General features: G+C 45.9%; 1 protein-coding gene across 6 annotated transcripts in view; it reads left to right on the top strand.

Moving 5' to 3' along the window:
* Positions 1–13,874, top strand: part of CXH2orf76 (chromosome X C2orf76 homolog) — a 57,396-nt gene that overhangs the window by 9,370 nt on the left and 34,152 nt on the right. The window lies entirely within an intron of this gene.

Here is a 13,874-nt window from a genome sequence, read left to right as displayed (position 1 = left end):
CAACAACAAAACTACATCTTCTGCATTTTAGCTCTTAAATTGCACATGGCCAGAACTTGGTAAATTATTTGGAGCTAAGTGACAAGTTTTCAAGTGAGTTCATATTACCTGCCAGCAAGAGAATCAAAATGATTAAACTCTGATGACAAATATTTTGATAATTCCTTTTGAGACAGTTTTTTTTTTCTCCATGTATTTTTTCAGCCACACCTGGTGGTGCTCAAGAATGACTCTTGTCTCTGTGCTCAGGAATTGCTCCCAAGGGGTATAAAGGGGACCATGCAGTGCCAGACATCAAACTGTTGTTCCCCCACACAGATAATACCAGCTTTTTGTTTTGTTTCACACACACCTGGTGGTGCTCAGGGGTTATTCCTGGCTTAGTATTCAGGAATTACTCCTGGTGATGCTAGGGGGACCATATGGGATGCCTGGGATCGAACCTGGGTTGAACTCATGCAAGGCAAACACCCACCTGCTGTATTATCACTCCAGCTCCATGTCCTAGCAATTTTAGCTATCTCTCTGGTCTGGAGAAAAAGCTATTTAAAAAATAAGAAAATGCTGTTGAAAAGTCCTCGTTATTTTGTGATAATTCTAGAATCATGTGCAGTTAAGAAATATTAGAGACCCTTGGGGCTGGAGCGATAGCACAGCGGGTAGGGCATTTGCCTTGCACGCGGCTAACCCGGGTTCGAATCCCAGCATCCCATATGGTACCCTGAGCACCGCCAAGGGTAATTCCTGAGCATAGAGCCAGGAGGAGTAACCCCTGTGCATCGCCGGGTGTGACCCAAAAAGCAAAAAAAAAAAAAAGAAAAAGAAATATTAGAGACCCTTGAACTGGAGTGAGAGTACAGTGGGAAAGATGCTTGCCTTGCATGTGGCCGAGATTGATTTGATTCCTGGCACCACATGTGGTCCCCCGAGCCCCACTAGGAATGATTCCTAAACACAGGACCAGGAGTAATCTGTGAGCACTGCCAGGTGTGACCCCAAAACACCAAAAATAAAATAAATATTAGAATATACTCATGGTTTGTTTCTTCCAGTTATAGCAGTTCGCAATACTGTCCTGTGTTGGTGCAGTACACAGACATGGGTGTATTTAAGATACAGAACATTTCATCATCATGGACTCCTTATGTTGCCACTAAACTTCATTAGTGTGCCAGGGACAAAGGCCTTCAGTGTCTCTTGGAGAAAGCGAGACTGGCCCACCTTAATCCTCCTCCTTCTCCTTTAAGCAGATGGCTGTGTCAGGGAAGGCATCAGGCATGTGGGCGAGCAGCCCTACCAGCGGGAAGGCACATTTGCTGTGGGTCTCAAAGGGCCTAGTGGTCATTCATGGTTCAACAGAGTGAACTTTTCAATGATTCAAAGCTCTCGATCCCCATCACTGTAGCGCCGGGGACTCCTTTAGCCTGCACTTGGAGCCTGGGGCCTGGGCCTCCTTGTCGCGCTGACATCCCTCTCTTCTCTGGTCCCAAAGAGAATGAGCAACAGCACAGGCTCTTCAGAGCAGCTGGGTTCAAGCTTTCCTTTTGAGGTTTGTCTTTTATACATTAAGTCACTCTGTTTTGGATTTGTTTGGGGGTCACCCCTAGCCGTGCCCTGAGACCACTCCTAGCAGGGTTCAGGGGACCATTTGTGGTATTTAAGGATCAAATCCAGTAAGCTGCAGGTAAGGAAGTGCCTTTCGGACTGTGCTATATCTCACACCCGCATAAATTCATTCTTAACTCTCCCCCCACAGCCACCACTTGCACAAGAATTGTTGCTGCTTCATCCCAGAGGAACTTGTTTCTTAGGCCCATCGGGTCTTTGGCTTTCCTGTTCCAGAAAGCTCTGTTTCTGCCCTCATCCCTTCTCTGGCATCAGCAGCTATGGAGAGCTGTAAGGAGTGAGATTTTTTTTTACCCTCCTCTAGTACTGTCAGCTCACCACAGTACTGGGTGCTGCAGAAGAGAAGAGGTGCATTGACAGAGTCTGAGAAAAAGGACCATCATAGGCTCGAGCTTTGTGTGTTTCGGTTTGTCCTGTTCTGCGGATCCCACGGGCGCAGTGCAGAGTCTCCGATAGACACAGCCCACACATGGCTCAGGCACAGCAGAAGCACCCCAAGTGCAGTAATCCCCATCTTCATGCTGGCAGAGGACATAAAACTCCTGGGTCAGAGACAGGGAATCGAACCAACATACCCCAAAGCATGAACTTCCTGCTGTCTTGTTTCCTCTTGTCCTCAAGTCCACAGCTGTGGAACCTCCCCTCAGCTTAGCTAATGAAACTCAGATAAAGGACAAGCCTGTTTTATCATATCCCAGGGCTGGGGGTGGGGTGGCGTGATTTTTATTACGGTGAACAAATTTGATACTTGGGAGGGAGATAAGCTTGCTGTTTTCCTAGCCCGTTGGCTAGACACACGTATCCTTGAAGAGATAGGGCAGAACAGAAGCTGCCGGTGCCTCAGTTCGTTAGACTCGCAGAAAGAAGCATGTGAGAACCAGGGGGAATTCTTTCTAAGCCACTGCACATTCTCGGGTTAACATCATAACTGCTGGTTTTCACTCAAGAAATAGGGGATTTAAGACTGGAGAGATAGTACTGGGGTTAAGGCTCTTGTCTTACATGAGGCTGACACCAGTTCAAAACCCTGGCACCACATATGATTGTCCAAGCACCCCCAGGGGTCGCTTCTGAGCACAGAGCCAGGAATAGCCCCTGGACATTACCGCTGGGTGAGGGTCTCCTGCCAATTCTGGTCACAAATCACAAAAAGAGAATTTATTCCATGTAGCTTAAGGACTGGGGTGATAGCACAGTGGGTAGGGCATTTGCCTGGAATGCAGCCAATCCAGGTTCGATTCCTCCATCCCTCTCGGAGAGCCCAGCAAGCTACCGAGAGTATCCCTCCCATACGGCAGAGCCTGGCAAGCTACCTGTGGCGTATTCGATATGCCAAAAACAGTAACAACAAGTCCCACAATGGAGACGTTACTGGTGTCCGCTTGAGCAAATCAATGAACAATGGGATGACAGTGCTACAGCTTACTTAAGAAGGAAATTAAGGGGCTGCAGCGATAGCACAGCGGGTAGGGCGTTTGCCTTGCACACGGTCGACCCGGGTTAGATTTCCAGCATCCCATATGGTCCCCTGAGCACCGCCAGGAGTGATTCCTGAGTGCATGAGCCAGGAGTGACCCCTGTGCATCGCCAGGTGTGACCCAAAAAGCAAAAAAAAAGGAAAATAAGTGGGGCTGGAGCAATAGTACAGCGGGTAGGGTCCTTGACTTGCACATGACTGACCTGGGTTCAACCCACTGCATCCCATATGGTCCCCTAAGCACCACCAGGAGAAATTCCTGAGTTGAGAGCCAGGAGTAACCCCTGAGCACTACCCAGTGTGGCCTAAAAAAGCAGAGGTATGAAGGAAAGTAAGTGAAATATTCTTTGCAGATGGTTACATAGCTAACCCTTGGCTGACTCAACTGTTAAGAATAGTTCTCTGAGAGTCTTAAACTACTTTAAACAGAAAAAACAAAGATTCTGGATCTTTATCTCAAATTGGAGATCATAAGTGCAGGTCTGTGGGGTTGTAGGTGCTGATTTGTTGGTGGCAGCATGCTTGGAGGGAACAGCAGTCAATGGTTTATTAGAATTATAGCACTTGGGCATGATAGGCCAGCTGCTTAATGTTATGCTATTGTATAATAGTGTAGTAATAACCTGGGGAAATATTGGTGGCATCAAGTCATGGCTGTTTAGCCAAAACATTTAGCTAATACTTATTTTGTAATTCCTATGCTATCTAAGCATCAAGGGTGAAAGATCAATTTTTTTTTATATTTTGCTTTTTGGGTCACACCTGGCAATACACAGGGGTTACTCCTGGCTCTGCACTCAGCAATTACCCCTGGTGGTGCTCAGGGAACCATATAGGATGCTGGGATTTGAACCCGGGTCAGTCGCGTGCAAGGCAAATGCCCTACCCGCTGTGCTATTGCTCCAGCCCCAAAGATCAATTTTTAAACCTAGCTAAAAAGTAGGTGGTAAGTTAATACACTAAACATATCTTTCTGAAAACTTCTATATCAGTAAAAGGTGAATAAAATGATTTTTTTCCCCAAATAGTGCTTTGATTTGAGTTATATTACTAAATTTTTTGGAAGAAAAAGGCCGAGATTTTTCTGACGTCTGTTCAGTCCTCTTATGGGGGTACTAGTTTATAAATTATACCTTATCTCATGCCTAAAAAATTAGACTTTTGAAAAAAATTTCAAACAAGTTACTTTTAAAAATTTAAAACGTTCATTTTTTTCCTTTATTTTATTATAATACTTGGCTTTTGGTATTTCATTGTTGCTTAAAATTATTATTAGAATAAAATTTTGTTCTCAAGAGTTAAAAAGAAACAAATTATGCTGTTTTAAGTAGGCCAGGATAGATTAAAGTGGAATTAACATTTCACATTTAGCTAATGTCTTAATGTGATTTGATTATGATTTGTCACTTAAGGAAAAAAATGCTGGACTGGACAGGGAGGACTGGGGTTAAGGGATTTATTTGCATGTTGCCGACAATGATTTGACCCCCAGTACTGCACACGGCCCCCAAGCACTGCCAGGAGTGAACCTTGAGCATAGAGCCATGAGTAGCCTCTGAGTACCACTAGTCATGACCCAAGTAACCCCCTAAAACCACCCAGGAAGTTTCTCTCTCTCTCTCTCTCTCTCTCTTCTCTCTCTCTTTCTGTGTGTGTGTGTGTGTGTGTGTGTGTGTGTGTCCCGGGGAGCATTTCTGGGGGGTGCTGAGCCCTGCAGGTAGGCATGATGGATTTGGTGCTTGGCATAGCTATGCAGAGCTAAGTGGGGGCCACCAGCATGGTACCTCTGGTGTTTGGGGATTGGAGGTTGGTAGGTATGTGCCAGGGATTAAACTCAAGTCTTCATACATGCCAGGCATGTGCTCTGACACATAAACCATCTCACCAGCCCTATCATTTGTCATTCTCTCTGAACTCTCATTAGAGATTATATAGAAAGGAGGATAAGAGAAGGTACAGTGGATAAAGGCACTTGCAGACAGCAGACCTGGGTTTAACCCCCGGCATCCCATATGGTCTTCAAGTCCTTCCATGAGGTTCCCTGAGTACAGAGCCAGGAGTAACCCATGAGCACTGCCTAATGTGCCCCCCACCCCACCATGAAAAAAATGACATTTCTTGTTCCCATCCTGACCTTTGTTTGTTGTTTTGTTAAACTGAGTGTTTTGATGATAGTATAGATAGAATCATTGACACTATCAGGGTGCGATATCAGAACTGTTTGAAGATTTAATGATTTTCATCTGCGTAGAACTATTTCACTTTTGTAATTTAATTTGTTTTTAGGCCACAACTGGTGATGCTCAGGATTTACTCCTAGCCCTGAGCTCAAGAGTCACTCCTGGCAGTGCCCTGGGGACCATACGGGATTCCAGGGACCTAACTCAGGTCAGCCCAGTGCAAAGCAAGCGCCCTCCCTGGTGTGCTGTCTCTCCAGCCCCAACTTCTCTTACTTTTATTTTCGGTCTTATTTATTTTTGATCCCTTCAAGCGGTGCACAGGAAGCCCTGAGGGCTGTTCTGACCACAGTTCCGAGCCAACTGGGCTGGCTGGTAGGTGCTGTGGACAATCAGAGCCTTCCTGGCTGTGCTCAGGGCCCCCCAGAGATGTGCAGGAGACCATGAGGTGCTGGAGATTGAGGCGAGGGCTCCCACACACAGCATGCACTACAGCCTTGGACCCATCTTCTTCTCCCCCAGAACATTTCTCTTGTAGCTGTAGGGAGCCTGAAGTCAGTACTGAGGGATTTCAGGAGTCTACGTATCTTGTCTTACATGGTGCCACTGAGCTTTTATGGATGGGGTTGATTTCCCCCCCCCCCTGTTTTGTAGGGCCTTGCATGTGGCGAAGCATGTGCTTTACTACCGAGCCAGCCAGCTTTGGGGTTTTTTTTCTTGGAAGGAGGCCGCCTCAGCTGTTTTTCAGCTCTGCCAGCTCCAAACTCTGAGGTGGGATAGGAGCCAGCTGGGAGGAAGAGCATGAGATGCCTGGAACCTTGCATCTTGTTTTGGCTCTCTCCGACCGGTTCTTGCTCAGTTCCCACCTTCCTCTTCACCCTGCTGGAGCCTGGACTTGAAGAAGCCGCCCAGTGTGCCCTGCAAGGACCAGGGCGTTGTGGCCCAGGGTGGGGGGCGGTGCTGGGCAGCACCCTGGCTCTGGTTACTGCTCAGGGTAACCCTGGAGTTTCTGTTTGTTTTGCTGGGAGAGAATGAGGGTGTGGGGGAGAGAATGAGGGGAATTTTTACATGGATCTTTTTGTTTTGCTGGGGGTGTGGGGAGACAGAGCGCGCATGTCTCTCTCTCTCTCTCTCTCTCTCTCTCTCTCTCTCTCTCTCTCTCTGTGTGATTTCAACATGGAATTTTTAGTTTTGGTTGTGTATGTGTGCTATTTGGTTTTGTGTGTATTGGGTTGTGTGTGTATGTTGCTTTGTTTTTAATATTTAAATACCGGAGATGAGAGGGATGGAACAGGGCCACACATTGGAGCAGAGTAATCAGACCTCCTAGTTGCATTCAGGCCCATTTGTTTGTTTTTCAGAGCTCTATTTCCTTTTGGATGTGACTCTCCCCCAATCTGGTTTATTACCCTCAACCTACTGGGTTGGATGCCATCTTCACCATGAGGGTGGTCTGAAGCCGCTCCAGCCCTAGGCCCTGATACATTTCTGTATATCAGTGTTTCAGTATTTGGTTACAGTGTTTCATTCTCTGCAATTTACGCTTAGAGCCCTTCCTAAGCCTCCGGCCTAGCCTCTGTCAAAGGGAGGTATAATCAAACTGTGATTAGAGGTGAGGGGCTGTTGAAATATCCTGTGTTCCACATATTTAATTAGATATTAATTTTGATTCTGGAGAAGGAAAGTGTTTGGTTTTCTGTTTTTCCACGCCTGGAGTGTTTCTACGGGCTCTGGAAAGCTCAGAGAGCCTCGACTCTCTGGCTGCGGGGAAGCCTCGATGGGCCGAGTGGCCTTGCAGAAGAGAGTCCAGACTCCTCCAACTGCTCAGCTCGGTCTGTGTCACAGCTGTCCACCTGTGTCGAGGGGCCGAATGCCAGGCGTGTTTCTAGGTATTTCAAACTGAGCCACACATAGGAGAGTATAGTAGGCAGGGCACTTGCCTTGTATGTGATGATAATCCTCAGCCTCCCCCTGGCCCCCGACACACACACACACACACACACACACACACACACACACGCACACACACACACACACACCCCAATACACACAAAACTGAACGAGTACCCCCAGGAGTGATCCCTGAGTGCAGAGCCAGGAGTAAGCCCTGAGCACCGCCGGGTTGGCCCCCAAATAGAAACCAAACCAAGCCACAGAGTGTTGATTTTCTCTGGTCACTTGCATAGTAGCACCCAGAGACAGGACTCTTGGGTGTGGCTTGTCCTGAGCCAGTGTGTTTGCTTTTGGTTGAGGGGCCACACCTGGATGTGCTCAGGGCTTACTCCTAGTGGTGCATGGGGGACCATATAGGGGGCTCACACCTGGGTCTGTGGCGGTAGGTAAGGCAAGAGCCCCGTTTTGCTCTACTGTTGCTCAGGCCCCGGGTTGAGGGGTCAGTGTTCACCTGCACGGCGAGATGAAGAGCTGGGGTGCTCGGAGTGTTGGGACGAAAGCCGCGAGCAGAGAGGTGTGGCAAAGCTGCGAGCAGAGAGGTGTGGCAGAGACTCTGCACCAGCATGGTAGAGAAGTTGGGGCTGTCCCAGCTGCTAGAGCCATGAGTGCAAGACAGCCCTGGCGGTGACAGCAGCAGAGTGTGGGAGACTCTCCTGCCGTCTGGGACAAGCTCAGACTCATCCTGCGTATGTGACCCACTTCTGCTTCTGTGCTGTCTACAGTTTTGGATTTATTTGGTAACGCACAAAGTGTATTAGCAGTATAATGAATCCTCTTTGTGTTTTACAGTGTAAGGAAAGGAAAAGTTCTTCATTGTTTCATTGGTACATTTCTCTCCCTTTCTCTCTCTCTCTGTCTCTCTGTGTCTCTCCCTCCTTTCATTTCTTTTTTTTTTTTTTTTGCTTTTTGGGTCACACCTGGTGATGCATAGGGGTTACTCCTGGCTCTGCACTCAGGAATTACTCCTGACAGTGCTCAAGGGACCATATGGGATGCTGGGAATCTAACCCGGGTCAGCCGTGTGCAAGGCAAACTCCCTACTCGCTGTGCTATTGCTCCAGCCCCTCCCTCCTTTCATTTCTAAAGAAATAGATCTAGCTTTATTTTGCAAATAACTTTTTTTTTGCTTATGCTTAACAAATACTACAGAAAAATGTAGCTCCAAATATAAAGGTAAATAACTATGGAGCAGTAACTTAATTAAAACACACATAATGGAGACTGGAGATATAGTAAAGTGGGAAGGGGTTTGCCTTGCATGCTGTTGAGCTGGGATTATCTGATCCCTGGTACTGTATATCGTCCCTGAACACCACCAGAAGTGAGCCCTAAACACAGACCCAGGACTGAGTTCTGAACATGGGCTGGGTGTGGCCATAAAACTAATCCAAGATCATGTAATTGTTAACTGTCAAGTTTTTTTTTTTGTTTCTCTCTCTCTTTCTCTCTCTCTTATATAAAACAATTCTCTTGCATTTCTATTCATCAGAAATGGCCACTGTTGTCAGTATTTGGTAAGCTCTGAGCATCATTCTGGATGTCTCTCCCAGGCCCTGAGGAGACCATACACTTTCCCACTTGCTTTTGCAGTTGCTCATGTGTCAGAGCCTTGTCCAGAATTAGTATCTGTGGGTGGGCCCGTGGATGCACAGGCTTTTATTTTATGGGGTGACATGATTTATTTAAATAGTTCTTCATTGATGAGCATTTAAATACATTTAATTTTTGTTCTCTATGACAAACACTTCATTGAAAAATCTTTCTTGAGTATAAACTATTGTGCACTTCTCATGCATTCTTTTTAATACGAAAAGTCTCCGCATGTACAAAAATAGGATAGTATGAGGAGGTGCTAATAAGACTTACAGCATTCTGAAAAATTCACACTCTCATCATCGTTTCCTCTTCCAGAGTATTTGGACACAAATTCCAGTCATATCATTTCATCCGTATGTGCTCTACTTTGTTTTTGTGTCACACTTGGTTGTGCTCATGTTATTTCCAGCTCAGAGATCATTCATGGTGGGCTCAGGGAACCATATGTGGTACCAGGGATTGATCTCAGATCTTCTGCGTGCAAGACAAGTGCCCTACCCACTGTACTTCTGGCATCTATCTTTTTTTTTTTATTTTTGGGGTTACACCCAGCAATGCTCAGGGGTTTGTGACTGGGCATATCACTGTGATTCAATTAAAAAGAAACCAAAAATTCCAATCTCAAAAGATTCCATAGACATGATTTAACTTCATTTACTATTTCATTGTAGGGAAATATTACAAAACTAAATGTAATGAAATAGAACAGAACAGGTGAGTTCCGGATGAGTGTGTGTGTGTGTGTGTGTGTGTGTGTGTGTGTGTGTGTATGTGTGTGTGTGTGCAATCCTCCCTCTGCACTCAGGGATTACTCCTGGCAGTTTTCAGGGGACCATATGGGATGCTGGGGACCGAACCCAGATTGGCCACATGCAAGGTAAATGCCCTATCTGCTGTATTATCGCTCCGGCCCCCTATTGTTTTTTTTTTTTTAAAGTTAAGGACATACTTTACTTTTTAAAGTAAAGGACTCTACTTTTTTTAAAGTTAAGGAACTCAGGGACAGAAAGATAGTATAGGGGTTAAAGTGCTTGCCTTGCATGTGGCCAATTCTGGTTTGATCCCTGGCAGAGTATATGGTCTCCTGAGCACCATCAGGAGTGAGTCTTGAGCATGGAGTGAGGAGTAAGCCCTGAGCACTTCTGGGTATTCTGGGTGTGGCCCAACTCCACCCACCCCCAGTCCTTGCTGCCCTGTTTTTATACTGAGTACTCCAAAGCAATAATATCAAACAGAATTAACTTTAGTTTCAAATATAATTTTATTTATGGGGTGGTGTGGGCATTGCACCCGTGGTTCTACCACTTAGCCACCTCCCCCATTGTAACCCTTTAATATTATGTAAGTATTGTGTGAAGACATGCAACTTTTAAATGTAGCATTGTCGACATAGCTCTTTCAAAGATCTCTTAGGTTATAACCTCCGTCTCTCTTACTTCTCATGATATGTGTTGGAGAAACCACTTTATTTATTCATTGGAAGTTGTCACAGCTTCCTGACGTACATGTTCTTCCCCACATACTGGAGCTTGGAAGGCCTGGCTCTCTGGGTAAGGTTGATGAGTCAGCTCCGTGTTTGTCATCCCCAGGTGTTAGTCATCTGAAAGTTTCTCATCTTCCGTCCATTGACTTTTCTTCCCTTTGTGATCGTTGCCTAAGTTCATTACTTCGTTAGGGTTTTCAAAATGATGACTTCACTTTTGGTTTTGTAATCACCATAGATTCAGGTGTATTTGTAAGAAATAATCCTGAGAGTTCCTTTATGCCCCGTCAAAGCTTTTTGTAAATTTGCCTCTCTTCTCCCCTTTTCCCTACCAATTTAGAAGGATTCTCTGGGGTTAGAAAAAAACACTGAAACAGACTGTCTTGAGGATATCTGATGGTGTGACACTCCTCTGGGAGAGGTTGCTGTATCCTCCTCTTGGCTCTCATCAAACCAAGACGGGTTTTGTACTGATAAGAATCTTAGGTCCCCGGCTGGATAGTTCTAGCTACTGACCAGTGGAAACTGGGCAGTGAAGCCCTCCTCAAATTCTAGTTTCCTGCCTCTCTGTTACCATACCAGAGATACAAGCTGCTGTTTCTCTGCCATTTTCTCTACTTGTGATGTATATTTATTGCTTCTCATTGGTGCATGCTCCCTTTCTCTGCCTGTCTGCGTTTCCTCATCCAGTGAGACCCCGATTGCTCCCTCTGCTCAGAGCTGCTTGCCCCGGTGCTGGTGGACAGCCTTCCTGGCTTAAGTTGCTTTCCCGCCAATAAAGCCCCTTTCTGTCCAGTTGTCCCTGTGCATTTTCGGACGGCTCTTTCTCCAGTTTCCCCAGTGCTAGCACCGTGCTTGAGTTGAGTTCGCTGTCATTGTCAGGGCACTGACACTGAGGAAACCCGGGGACTGTGTTCGGGTTTCACTACCTCTCCCTGCTCTTGTGTTTGTTCTGCGTGCACAGGCATTTAGTTCTGTTTGCATGTGCATTTTGTTCTATGCAGTTTTACCACATGGGTAGGTAAATGTGGGCAAACACCACAGTCAAATAAGAACAATTACCAGGATCATTCATGCTTCCCTTCAGTCATAGACATCTGCTGCCCTCCCGCCCCTCCCCCCATTCTGATCTCCGTGCCCCAGTGGTACTCATCTGAACAGTGGCGCTGTCACTTTGACCACCTGCCCTGCAAGGCTAGTAGGGTCATGAGTGCAACCCCTGCTCCCCCACCCCACACCTACCCAGAGTTGATGTGTTGAGCCAATGTGTTGAGCGCCTCCCTGGCTGGCACTGCAGCCAAGTATGTGCAGGCACCAGAGAGGGGTTTGACCCTCCAGGTGAGCATCACAACTAAAAAGACATGTGAGCACGGTGGCCAGGAAGTGTCAACCCTAGCCATAGTGCTCACAGGTTTGAACACTGCAGCATCCCCTGCAAAGCTCCTCAGCAGGAAATTGCATACCTCAATTGGAGTGCAAGCTCTGGTGAATGTGTGTGCAAGCACCTTGACGACTACCGTGCAAACCTTGGGAGCACTGAAGCAGAGTACACAAGCACTGAAACCTGATGGGCAGCCCCGGTGAGCACCACAGCTAGAAATGTGTGAGCACCCTAGCCCAGGCACACATGCCACCCCTGGTCATCACAACAACAGTGAGAGCAAGAATGAAGGGAGAGGAGGAAACTGAAAAACAGTTATACACACAGACATGCACACACACACACACACACACACACACACACACACACACGCTCATCCGGAACTCACCTGTTCTGTCCAATTTCATTACATTTAGTTTTGTAATATTTCCCTACAATGAAATAGTAAATGAAGTTAAATCATGTCTATGGAATCTTTTGAGATTTTGGTGTTTTTTTGTTTTTTTGGGTCTACCTGGCGATACACAGGGGTTACTCCTGGCTCTGCACTCAGGAATTACCCCTGGTGGTGCTAGGGGACCATATGGGATGCTGGGAATCGAACCTGGGTTGGCCGCGTGCAAGGCAAATGCCCTACCCACTGTGCTATTGCTCCAGCCCTTTTGGTTTCTTTTTAATTGAATCACAGTGATATGGCCAGTCACAAAGTTGTTCATGATTGGGTTTCAGTCATAATGTTCCAGCACCTGTCCCATGTACATTTCCCACACACCAATGGTTCTCATTTCCCTCCCACTCCCCTCCCCCACCACCTGCCTCTATGGCAAGCATGTTTTCTCTCTCTCTTGCTCTCTTGCTCCTCTTTCTCCTTTTGGGCATTATGATTTGTAATATAAATAATGAAAGCTTATCAGGTATATCTCTTTACCTACTTACAACAGCATTTTGGTTTCTTTCAGCTTAATTCCATTGATTACATTAAAAATGATATTTTAGGAGTTTGGGAGCCACATCCAGTGTGCTGGAAAGCTACTAGGACAATGTGAGATGCCGGGGATTGAGCTCAGGCTGGCCACATGCAAGTGTCCTGCCTGTGACACTGTATCTCCAGCCCTATTACTTTATGTTTGAAAGCTAGTGCTGCTGTTCTCTGTTTTATGTCTTTGTTTGCAATTATATTTTTTGTGATGAAGTTTAGAAATATTTATGACAAGTTCCCCAAATTATCCTTTTACATTTTGAATGAGGCTTTATTTGTAAATTTAGGGGCTACTTATTTCACTTTATGGGGTGGAGGAGTTGGGTCACACCTGTTGGTGCTCAGGGCTTACTCCTGCCTCTATGCCGAGGGCAGTGCTCAGGGAACCGTGTGTGGTGCTGGAGATGGAGCCAGGACCAGCTGTGTGTAAGGCAAGCAAGCCAGTGCCTTACCCACTGCACTGTCTCACCGACCTTGGGAGAATCGATTTCTTTTTGCCTCTAAGTTTTCATGGTTTCGAACAGTTATTCATTCAGATCTTTTTCTATGTCCTTGATAATATTTTATTAACTTATCCCCAAGTTTATTGTTTTCAGTTTCTCTGCCTCTTCATTTGAATAATGCCTTTAATCAGATTCCTTCTTTTTCAAAGTAGATCAATACTATTGACATTCTGTACTGTAAGCCTCCCTGAAGCAACAAGTTGTATTTCCCACAGTCTACATGGCAAATCAGGATTTTGGCTCCCTCCTGATAGAGGTTATTTATTATCAGTAGTAACTGAGTAAAAATTACCACACGTTTCTGATGAAGATCACAATACATACATTGCTGACCAAATTTAGATCAATGAAAATTTAATGTTTTCAATGGAAAATTTTAGCTAATTAAGCATGACATTTGAGCAGCATTTTATTAAGTGGAGGGCTGGGGGAAGAAGCCTACAATTATAAGTTTCCTGAAGCCTGCATGTTCCAACTGGCCTGGTTTGGACCATTTGATATGATTCATAGCAGTGCTCCTGGGTATCTACCACCTACAGGAGGGCCCTTATGCTCAAACATGTTCTGTTTCTAATGAACTATTCATAGAAGCAGCTACTTTTTTGTTTGTTTTGTTTTTGGGGCCACATCCAGCAGTGCTCAGGATTTACTCCTGGCTCTGGGGTCAGAGATCACTCCTGGTGGGCTGGGGGTATCATA

Source organism: Sorex araneus, chromosome X (assembly GCF_027595985.1).
Source record: "Sorex araneus isolate mSorAra2 chromosome X, mSorAra2.pri, whole genome shotgun sequence".
Lineage (NCBI taxonomy): Eukaryota > Metazoa > Chordata > Mammalia > Eulipotyphla > Soricidae > Sorex > Sorex araneus.
This window is presented reverse-complemented; position numbering and strand designations above follow the sequence as displayed.